The sequence below is a fragment of the Pseudonaja textilis genome, chromosome 3 (genome assembly GCF_049901715.1).
Source record: "Pseudonaja textilis isolate UNSWEBS1 chromosome 3, rPseTex1.2, whole genome shotgun sequence".
Taxonomy (NCBI): domain Eukaryota; kingdom Metazoa; phylum Chordata; class Lepidosauria; order Squamata; family Elapidae; genus Pseudonaja; species Pseudonaja textilis.
In genome coordinates, this window is record NC_141992.1 from 170,378,400 (window position 1) to 170,389,658 (window position 11,259).

At 37.4% G+C, this 11,259-nt stretch overlaps 1 protein-coding gene across 1 annotated transcript in view; it reads right to left on the reverse strand.

Moving 5' to 3' along the window:
• PAG1 (phosphoprotein membrane anchor with glycosphingolipid microdomains 1) overlaps positions 1-10,542 on the reverse strand; it is an 84,304-nt gene extending 73,762 nt beyond the window's left edge. Inside the window, exon 1 of the mRNA XM_087931453.1 lies at positions 9,787-10,542. The gene's annotated coding sequence lies outside the window, so the exon portion shown is untranslated. The remainder of the gene's footprint in view (positions 1-9,786) is intronic.
• Positions 10,543-11,259: the final 717 nt, after the last annotated feature.

Below are 11,259 nucleotides of genomic sequence, written 5' to 3' on the forward strand. Positions count from 1 at the left end.
GTATTTTTTAACAAGTATAATAAAAAAAAATCAGAATCCAAGCTCTTATCTTTTGTGGCAAAATATATCCAAGCATTCTTCTTAAAGAATACAAATAATAAGATGATTTATGATTTAAAAGTGTTAATATGAAATGAACTGAATTGCTTTTTCCATTTTCACATTGGCTAATGTGCATACTACTGGAATTAATTGAGTATGGTTTTGTACCATGTTCTCATAAAAGGCTTCCCTGATTAGTGGGTAGGTGGATCAGAAATTTAAAAAGACCAAATTTGAACACTAAATTTGGAATACATTTGCAATGATACTAGAACACAAGTAAAGCTTTTTGATTTGTAAAATAATTTTTTATGAGTATATTTTGCTCATAAAGATCTATAAATTATATGATGAATTTCAAAATATTTTCCAGGCAGAAAGGAAAAATTAAATATATGCCCTATATACAGGTATATAGTCAACCATATTGAACAGTACCTTAATCATATGGCTATAATGCTGCAATAGCAATAGTAAAAACCACAAAATGTTGCATATTGTGGAAGCTGATTCTCACACTGATAACAAGCCTAATAGCCATTACCAAAGCAATTGACAGGTGCAGCCTTTCCTTCTTTCACGGAAAAGACAAGCTTTCCCCCCCTAATACCCAAAACAAGTGGAAAAAAAAATGAACCAGAATCTATCTGCCTTAATTTGCCCATAATAAGTTTCTCATTGAAATAAGTAGAAAGTTCACTGGAATTCTGCATCTTCATTTTAACAAATATTAGAATAAAAGAGAATAGAATTCTTTATTAGCCAAGTGTGATTGGACACACAAGGAATTTGTCTTGGTGCAAATGCTCTCTGTGAACATAAAAGAAAAGATACATTAATCAAGAGTCAAGGATCGTAAGGTACAACACTTAATAATAGTCATAGGCTACAATAAGCAATCAAATCATACTAGGAAACAGTCAATATAAAATCATAAGGATGCAAGCAACAAAGTTACAGTCATACAGTCACAAGTGGGAGGGTTAATCAAAACTTTGAAAGACTTGGTTTCTAGATTAATTGGTTCCAGTTCAAGTTGCTTTGATGAAAGTTTGATATGCATATGGAATGTTACAAACATAAGACCAAAGCACACCAATAGCATTCTATGTAAATTGGAAGTATACTCAAAATAAAATAATATTCAGCTTAAAAAACTTAAAATAAAGGTAGGAACGGGGATATTTGACTCCTTTAAAATGCTCCCATTTCATCTTCTGGGCAACACCTTCCATCACAAGAAAAAGGGGAAAATCTACATTACTAGAAAGCCACCTCTGATCTTTTCGGAGCGTCTCTGTCTTTAGAAAACATGCTTCTTCCTATAATGAGTGGCTTCCATTTTTTGCACCTTTTTGAGCTCTACATTAATCACATACTGGCATCATATTATACTGACCAGAATTCCAACAGCAGTCACAACACAGATAGAAATAACAGTATTACCGCCTCAGCAGCAAACGTGTCAATTTATGCAAAAATTAATATGGGCAACACATGTAAAGGAGGAGCTGCTTAATTTATACTGTGAAACTTCAGAACAAATAAATATGTTCAGTTATGCAGTTAAAATCAAGTTCAAGTTACAAGTTAAGCAGCAAATCTGATAATAGTATTATTACTAGCAGAACAATAAATCAGCATTAGTCCTAGCATAAGAATGGGAAAAGGAATGGATTTTGCAACCAACCTTTTTGAAGTTATCTTAAATCATGCCCATTGTTGTTGGTATCAATCTTTCATATTGTATATGGGGCTTTTTATGTACATTTGAAATATTGTAGATGTCTTTTGTGTACAAATAACTATAAATATTTGCTAGAATAATACTTAATAATCTTGCTGATTCTCAAACATAACAATACCTTTGCAACAGTGTTTTATTTTGCAACTAAACAGCCAAACCATGTAAGTTGCACCATGCAAAGCTTTTGACATAAATGCTGAATAGGCCAGCATACTTATGGAGTATCCCTGAATGGCCAGCATAACTGAATCTTGGGTGACTGCTTTGGAAGCTGCTTCTGATCCCTCTCTTAAGGCTTTGCACAATCCAGGTCAACAGAGCATTTTCATTTGTGACTGGGGCAAATAACAGAATGCTGCCTTAAGGTCTATAAAGATTAATGAATGAAAGACTCATGTCACAACAAATAACCCTGTAATTCTTTTAACAATTTATTTTTAGCTTATGAAACATTTTCTTCTTAAAATACAGGTTGCTGATGGTACAATCCACCAAATTAAAATTATTTTAATAACTGGATAATGGAAAACTGAAGTTACTTAATGGAAATTGATGCATGAATGAGCCTTGCCTCTCTTATCCAGTTATACAAACACTGTCTTTTAGATATATTAAGAATAATCCAGGAAATTAATTTTTCATTAAAATAGATGTTAACAAAAAAAATAGAAAAAATAATTTATGTAATTGTTAAATCTTTAAATGATTCTACTCATATTTCTTTTACCTTTATTTGTAGAAGACAGACTGATTACTATGGTTTACATTCGATACAACATCTATGGGGCATACACATAAGTACCAGCAAAAATATTTAATAATATAACTGATTCTGATTTGATTTGTACAAAGTGATTTGTAATCTTGCACTAATAATATGATGTCCGTATTTAAAGCATTATGTAAAGGAAAAGAATGATTTTGTGAGTGTAACATGGAAATACTCACCAGAATTATTTATTCATCCAAATCATATGTAATATATATTGTTGTCAAACAAATATATAGTATAAATACTCTTTTCTTATTAAAAAAAAGCCAGTTGTTTGGTTATCTGTGATTTGTTAAATGAACCAATTGTCTAAGTTCATGCACATTTTTTAAGTCATAGGCCATGTTTTTCATATCAACAACAGCTAAATTCATATTTTAAAGGAATTCACATGAATGCACACTATCAACAGGTGATTGTTCAGCCTTTGCTTAAAACATTCAGTGAAGGCATATACATATAATATAATCATAATCTAAGGTTCCAGTGAGCAATTGTTCTACCTGTTGGAAGCTTCTCATAATATTTAACTGGATCCTGTTTTCCTGTAAAAACACTGTTATTCTATTTCTCCACTCTGGCCAATAAAGAACAGATCTTTGACTTTATTCTGAATGACACCTTTTCAGGTAGATATAAAGTGCTATTGTTCTTTTCTTAGTCACCATTTCTTAAAAGCTAAACATACCTAGTTCCCTTAGTCTCTCTTCCCAAAGCTTATCAGCCAGGCCCTTGATCCACTATCCTTTGCACCTGTTTCAATGGGTCTGAAAAATGTCAATTTCATTCTGTTATTTCATCTACTTCTCTAATCTGTCAAAAGAATTTTGAACTTACTGTCTCTCTTCTTGAGCCTTAGGTATCCCACCCAATTTTGCATCAGATACAAATCTGATAGATAATCCCTCTGCCTCTTCATAAGAGTCATTAAATAAAATATTGAAAAGTCCAAAGGACTAAACGTTTAAGAAAAAAGTAACTGGTTGCTGAAACCAGGTGGGATTAAAAACATCAAGAATAGGAACAGAAACAGGAACCAAAACAGAACAGAATGGAATTCTTTATTGACCAAGTGTGATTGGACACACAAGGAATTTGTCACCAGTGCATAAGCTCATACTCAGGGGTGGGATTCTACCAGTTCGCACCTATTCGCTAGAACCGGTTGTTAACATTCTAAGCAGTTCGGAGAACTGGTTGTTAAAAGAAATTACTGTTCTAATCCTGTAAGGAAGGCAGGAAGGAAACATTCTGGTGTTGCTTACAGAAACTGCATCTCCGTTAACCCTTATTACATTCTTGGCAGGACTAGACTTCCTGTTTCAGGAACTTCTCTGGAGGTTTTCTTCCCTTCCTTTGCTGGTACTTTGCTTGTGTGGAGTGACCATTCAAAGTTACAATGGCACTGAAAAAAGTGACTTATGACCATTTTTCACACTTACGACTGTTGCAGCATCCCCACAGTCATGAGAGGCCAGGCGAAGAGATGCGTGCCTCGGTGTGAGTGATATTGAATCACCATGCCCAACCAATAACATGGCCACCAAGCCACGCCCACCAACTAAGCCACACCCACAGACCCAGTTGTTAAAAAATCTAAATCCCACCCCTGCTCATATTGCACATATAAACAGCAATAGGTCATAGATCATAATCATAGTTACAATCATTAATCATAAATTACAACTGATAAATCATAAGAAACCAACAGGAGAAAATAAATACAATCAAAATAAAATAAAAGCTACTAAATAAAATAAATCATATTAAGGCTTAGTGAAATATCCAAATATAATCAATGTGTATAAATAAATAAAAAAATATCCTAAAATATTCCTTTTGCAGATTGAAGAGTCAAGGATAACCTTTTCTGATTTCATATGCTGAAGAGCTACATAATGCATGCCCTCCAGCAGACTTGCCAAGAAAGGACTTATGAAAGAATTATGCTCAATATTTTATTGTAATATTTTATTATATTGTAAAACTACATAATCCATTTTATTTTTTCAATACAATGCTATTTGTACAGTGTTAATTAATGATTGCTAACATTTTAATATTTAGATTTAGAGGAGCATTTCATGTGCTGCATTTTTTTAATATCCCTTTTTCATTCTTGAGATCTGATTTTATCCTTCCTGCAATTTGTAAATGCATCAACCATGGTATATTCTGGCCTAAAGACAGAGCACAAATTATTCAATATTTTAATTGCTCTGAATCCTAATTCTAATCCTAACTGGCAGACTCTTAATACTTTGCAAAATGATCTATACATGTAAACAACCTTTTTTCTTATCAGCTCAAATATTCAGCATAAATGATAATAAATTGCTTTGCTGCTTGCCAGATTTCTGAGTGCCAGATCCAAAGAAAAGGTTAAAGACCTTTCATATTCCCAGCATTACAGTTCAGATACTTATGAATCACTGGCTGTGTACATAGATAAGTAGATCATTAGTTGTATTTAGTGGAAAAGCTTTTCTACTGCATGACTAGCTTGGAAGTTTTCTCTTCAAGTAACCGTGGGAGTAAGTTCCATGGAGAAATCATCATAAATACACACCTCTGCATCTATGCAGAAAAAGCTCCAGCTTATGTATGGCAGAAATAAAGGTTTTATACTGCTTGGGAGCAAAATGAAATAAATATTTCAACCTGGGAGTGGCATTTCAAAGACTGCACTGCAGCTGCATTTTGTGGGAGCATTGTACCCTATGTGCAGGAGAATTATCTTGACATTTTTCCAATCAACCCAAAGAAAGTATATGCAACATTTAATGATTATCATTAAACATTTTAATATGATGCTTTCTAGTTGTATAGGAACTACAAATCTTAAAATTTCCAGTGTACATGTGAAAATTTAAGACCCAAGATCCAAAGTTTATCCTAGTTTACCATGTTCAAGAATTATACATGTATATAATATATAGTTTGCTCATTGCAGCATTTTCTGTAGCTTATGACTCCTAATTTCTAGATTTAATAACGAAGTTCATCAGGCAAACCTACATTACAGGCTGCTGCAAGTATAAATAAACTTAAGATTCTCATGGCATCATTTCTATTATCTCTTTCAAGTTATGATGTCCTATACTGTTTGCAGTTGATGATTTAAAACTTAGATGTATGATTAAACACATTTAGGAAATGATTTTTGAGTAAACCTAAGATACAGTTGCAACCATAGTTCAGAAAAATTAATATCATATATCATGATTGATATCTACCTGCATAGCTTATTCTTTCTCCTGCTTTAGAAGAAACAATCCTATTATCAAAGTAGTTTTTCAAACAGCAGAAGGCATCATATTAGCTTGACCTGTAATTATGTCTCAAAAGATCCACAACAGATGTTGTGGTTTACTAATTAAACATTGCCAATAACTACTAGCAGCTATCCACAGTAGACTTTATAGCAGGATCCTTGCACCTTTGTCATTTTGTGTGGCTTTCAAAATCTTAAAAGTTACAGAGGTTGAGACATGCTGCTTTATATTAAAGTAAAATTGCACCGAACTCCTGTTGACTTCATGATCATATATGCAGTTAGTTTTGTTGGCTACCATATAGAAGTGGTTAGTCACTGCTTTTTTCAAGGCTTTTTTCCTTTAGATTTTGCAGATTAATGTTCCATTATTCCTTTGAAGTCTCCCATCCAAATACCAATAAGCCTTGACCCTGCTTTTAACGTTCCTGTTCAGATAAGGTCTGCTGAATGCTAACAGCAGCCGATATGTCTCACCTTCTTATAATTGCTCCTCATTTTCTGTGCTGTGAAACCAAGAATGAAATGCAGACACAGAGTTCACCCCTTCTATCATACACTTAGTAGTATCAGTTTATTCCACAAATTATAATTATATACTTAATATTGTCAAAATCATCTTCCTCTTGCCAATGAAGAAAAGGTTTCTTGGAATAATCTCTCTTTTTGATATCTTTTTAAGGTTTAAAGATACAAAGATAAAAAAGAAAAATACTAAGAAAAATATATAAAGTGAAAAGAAAGAAGAAGAGGCATAGAAAAAGGAAAAGATATATAAAAATGACTATCAAGATAAATATACTATCAGTAACTTATTACCTTGTCTGACATTTCATCAAAATATCTCATCTTTATATATAAATTATGATGTCCCATCATTCAGCCCTACACAGCAAAAGTACATTAAGAGATACCAAAAGTAACACATATATTTTAACCCCAATCAAATAAATCAAATTTGTATTCCTTTATTTTTAACACAGTAGCATAACATTTTCTTTAACAATACAACAAAAATTATTCTTTCCATATCTTATCTCTTATCTATAAACAAATCCTTAAAACTTTGTGATTTTGATCTAATGAATACAAATACAAGTCTAAATTTGATCAAATAAACCTATTTTGTATTCCTTTTGTTCACTTTTAAAAATCCTGAGTTTTAATCCCTTCATATAATGTCCCACAAATTGAGCTCTTATCATTTACTTTTACTTTTGGCACATCTCTTTTGTATATCCAAGACAATAAAGCTATCCAAGTCACTCTTCTGGTTTATTATTTGTATATCCTCTTTAAGTTATTAAGACATCAGCTGGTTTCATTTGTAAATTCAGTGTAAAAGCATTTTGCATATCACTCTTGAAGCTTGATATTTTAAAATCCATTTTCACATACACATTCAGATGAGCCCTTTTCTATTTCATCCAGTAAAATCTATTCCTTTTTTAAAAATCCATTTTTATAATAGCAAACTATCTTAAAAATAATTAGTGCTTTTTTCTTAAAGGCCTTGAATTATTCTACATTCAAATAATACTACTCTATTCTGTATTAATGGATCTCTTCTCCTTTAATTATAATATTTAGTTCTTTCTATTTTTCCCTAATCAACTTTTTAGTTCCCTTGTATCATTTTTATTCAACAATAAAAATACAATTGTAAAGTTTCTTACAATTAGTTTCAAAATCTTTATGTATGTGTGTATAATTTTCAAAACTCTCCCAAACCAACATTTGAGTAGCCCTTTCATTGTTCGTTTAAGTCCTTTAAGTAAATTTAAGCACTTCATGAAATTTCATGAAATTTCTTTTATCAAGAATAGAAGGAAATTTACACAGAGTAACGAAACTTCTGAAGACTCTTGACATCCATAAAAACATTAACAAAAAATTTCCAAAAGTGGCTAAGAAAAAAAGTATGAAAACACAGTTTTAAGGTATTGAACTGTGGCTTAGATGAGGTGACTTTCCTTCAGCTCCCAGAGTTCTAAAAACCGTTAGAGACTCTTACAGTTTCCTCATGGGGCACCACTGTATGGAGTACATGTGGGTGATCCAGGTCCTTTCATTATTCCAGAGAGGAATTCTGAGCTGATCTATTCACCACCTTCTGTTTCTGCTGTGGTCATTAGCTTTGCTCTTGTGGAACAGTTTTCAGTCCATCAGTGCTTCCCACAAGCTATTTCTTGGGATTCTTCCATAGTTAATATGCGTGAGCCCCCGCATTCCAAAATTAAATTAGATAAATCTGAACAAATGCAGCATCTGTACTAATCACAATGGCCCTAAAGTGGTGCTGACAGGTTTTAGAAAAATGTTCACATAAATCTGAGCAAAGGTACCATGACATCTAAATCCAGCTGCAATCAGTTAACCGATAGCTGAGAGAATGTTAACTTAAAAATACATTTAACCGAAATGTGCTATGACTGGAATAGGTGGAGAGGAAATCCTTTTGACATTGTTTACAAAGACTTGGCACCAATCCACTAGATGCTGCACAACCTGTGATCCAATACCTGGAACTGAATAATCCTGCAGCTCTTTCTGTGCTGGAGTAAATTGCTCATACTGCATGTACATTACACTTGCCACATGCTACCCTTTCTCCATCCTCTGCTTGAATTACAATGGAGGTTTCTCTCCGACTGCAGCAATCTCCTCATCCCATCATCTTCTCCCAAATCCTGTCACGACAGTTCTTTGGACTGCTTTTTTTTACAAACCATTAATTTAGAAATACTTCCACTGACATCATGGGGATTATGTGATAACAACCACAAATAGCTGCAATCAAACAACCGGCTCTTATAGCCTATGTTACAGTTTAGAGACAACTAGGGGTTTCGCCCCCCCACCCCCCCCCAAGGAAACACATTATCTTTCAAATTTTTTGACTTTGCAAGTCCTTTATTTCAGGCTGTAAAGGCACCTAAACACAAATTGTTATTGAAGTTCATAATTAGCAATCTTCCACTAATTTATTTAGACATTATGCCAAGTTGCATCTACTCTCTCAGCTTTTTCTTTCCTCTTGAGCTTTCTTCAACCCCCTTCTCCGCAAAGCGGTATTATTCAGCCTTCTAAAGTGCCTCTCAGAAGCGATTTTGTCATTCCCCATTCGTCTGTATACATTTATTCTAGGATTTTTCCCTGGACCACCCAGCAAGTTCCATAAACTGAACAGGAATATCATTCCACTGCATTTCACCCACCCCAAAGTCAAGCTGCAATCAATTAACTGATACTACAATCTTAAGATCTAAGAAATGTACCAGCTCAAGAAGTATGTATTGATTTCCACTAAACTTTCTTCTGGGAGAAGGCTAAAATCCCCCTTCCCACGTGGGAGTAAGTGGTAGCCATTTCTGTACCCCAAAACTGCATCACCCCTTCCCAGTCTCAGCCTCCTGCAAGCCCCACAACAGTTAGCAAAATGCTGCCCTCTGGAATCAATGGCATCTCATTCTTGAGGTGCAGAAAGCAAGCCCTTTCACGGGCCAAGCTCTTCGCATGTTCACACTTCAAATTCTGTTTATATTGTATTAATGTTTGGGCTAAATCTTCTGAGACCATAGGATAACTGGCTGGCAGCTACTTGTTCCCTCTCCATTTAGGAATCCAGAAGCAAAGACCGGCATCCTCTGGTCCCTGCGCTCCCTTCCTTCCAACTACGAAGGCTCTTTCTGAACAGGGAGTTCAGTTTTCTGGATCCAAGTTAAGGTCGCCGAATCTGGGGCTCTTGTAGCTTCCTAGAAGTGCTCCTGAGCATCCACAGAGTACACTCTCCTCACTACTTAGAGAGCCATCCTAAGACACGTTCCCCACCCGCCCAAGATCTAACGGATCCTGGGATCCTGCAGCATGAAAGTCTCCCCCCCAAGCTGAAGGGGTCCGCCTCGTCATTTGTCGGGGTCCGTATGAAAATGCCAACCGTTCACGACTTACCAGAAATCCCGGCACCTCCGCCGGACAGTCCGTGGCCGAAGATGCTCTCCCCACCCCTCCAGCGTGAATCGCCGCGCCTCCAGAGGCGGCAGTCGGCACTACCGCGCTACGGCTGCGACTCCTGCGGCGAGAAGCGCCGATTCCAACGGGAGCCAGCCTGGCGAGCCGGGAACCCTCCGCAATCCCCTTCGGCAAATTAAACGGAGCAGGCGGGGAAGGAGGGAAGGACACGCCGCCAGGGACCGAGCAAGCGCGGCGTCCAGGGCATCCGCCTCACTCCAGGCGCGGGTGGTGAAGGCGAGAGAGGAGAAACCCCACACACACATACACACATACAGCAGGCAGTTTCTCCGACTCAGTAATTTTGATACGGGAGGGAGGGAGGGAAAAAAAAAAAACCGCACACGACTCTAGTCTAATAGCCGCCGCTGCGCCACCGCGAGAGGAGGAGCGCCAGCAGAGCAGGAGAGGACAGCGCGAAAGCATCGCCGGCAATGCGCATGAGCGCCGGCTCGCAAGACTCGCCACCGCCGGCACTGCTGGCGGCGGCGGCGGCGGCGGCGGTCAAATGACGAGAGTGGCGAGCTGGCGGCCTTCATTCAGGGCGAAGGAAGTCGCGGCCGCCTTGGTCCTTCGGTCGACGGCCAAGCCAGCCGCTTCCTCCGTCTCGTCGTCTTGCTGGGCACTCGCGCTTCTCCGTCCGCGCCTCTCCGACCTCGGAGGAGGAGCGCACGGCGCTCCCCTGAACTTTCCGTCGGAGCAATATTCCCAGCCAGGCTTTTTCTTCGAGGGGAATCTCCCCCCCCTCCCTTCTCTCCTCTCCGGGGCGTCAGATTGCTCAATCTCGCCTGGCTTGGCAAGTGAAAGATCCCTGCGCGGGCAGGAACGGCCAAGTTTTAAACCGGGCAGATGGTGACCAGTGCAGCCTTTAACTGGGTCAGTGGGCCGTCATACGTCGAAGGCTTGAAGGGCTTATGCGATCATCCCGATCGGGTGATTTTAATCAAGTCTGGTGCGCTTTGATGAATCACTGCAGGCATCACAGCATCTCTTAGCCATCAGTGGTTTCACCCAGAAGTAGAGAGGTTTTTATTGTCTGGTGGCAGAAAAATCAGAAGGAATCTTGTGCCACCTTTTCAGACTGATGCATTTTATTAAAAGACAAGCTTTTGTGAGTTGCAGCCCCCTTCAGTTGCAGTACAACGACTTGGCTGTTGTAAGATTCAAACTGGGCCTGAAAGGGGGAAAGAAAGGTTGATGCATATATAAGTTATCTGAGAGATAGAGGACTGTACAGGGCAAGCGCTTATCAGTTAATAGGTGTAATGCATTACAACCCATTGTGTTTGTTGACACCTTCTGATATGTGATGATGTGAGTTCAGCAACCACCTACTCAATGGTGGAGTCCCAGTTGTCTAAAATGCTCACTTTGAGGCTGCCTATAGTCACTAGAGAGTGTCCTGGGAAATTG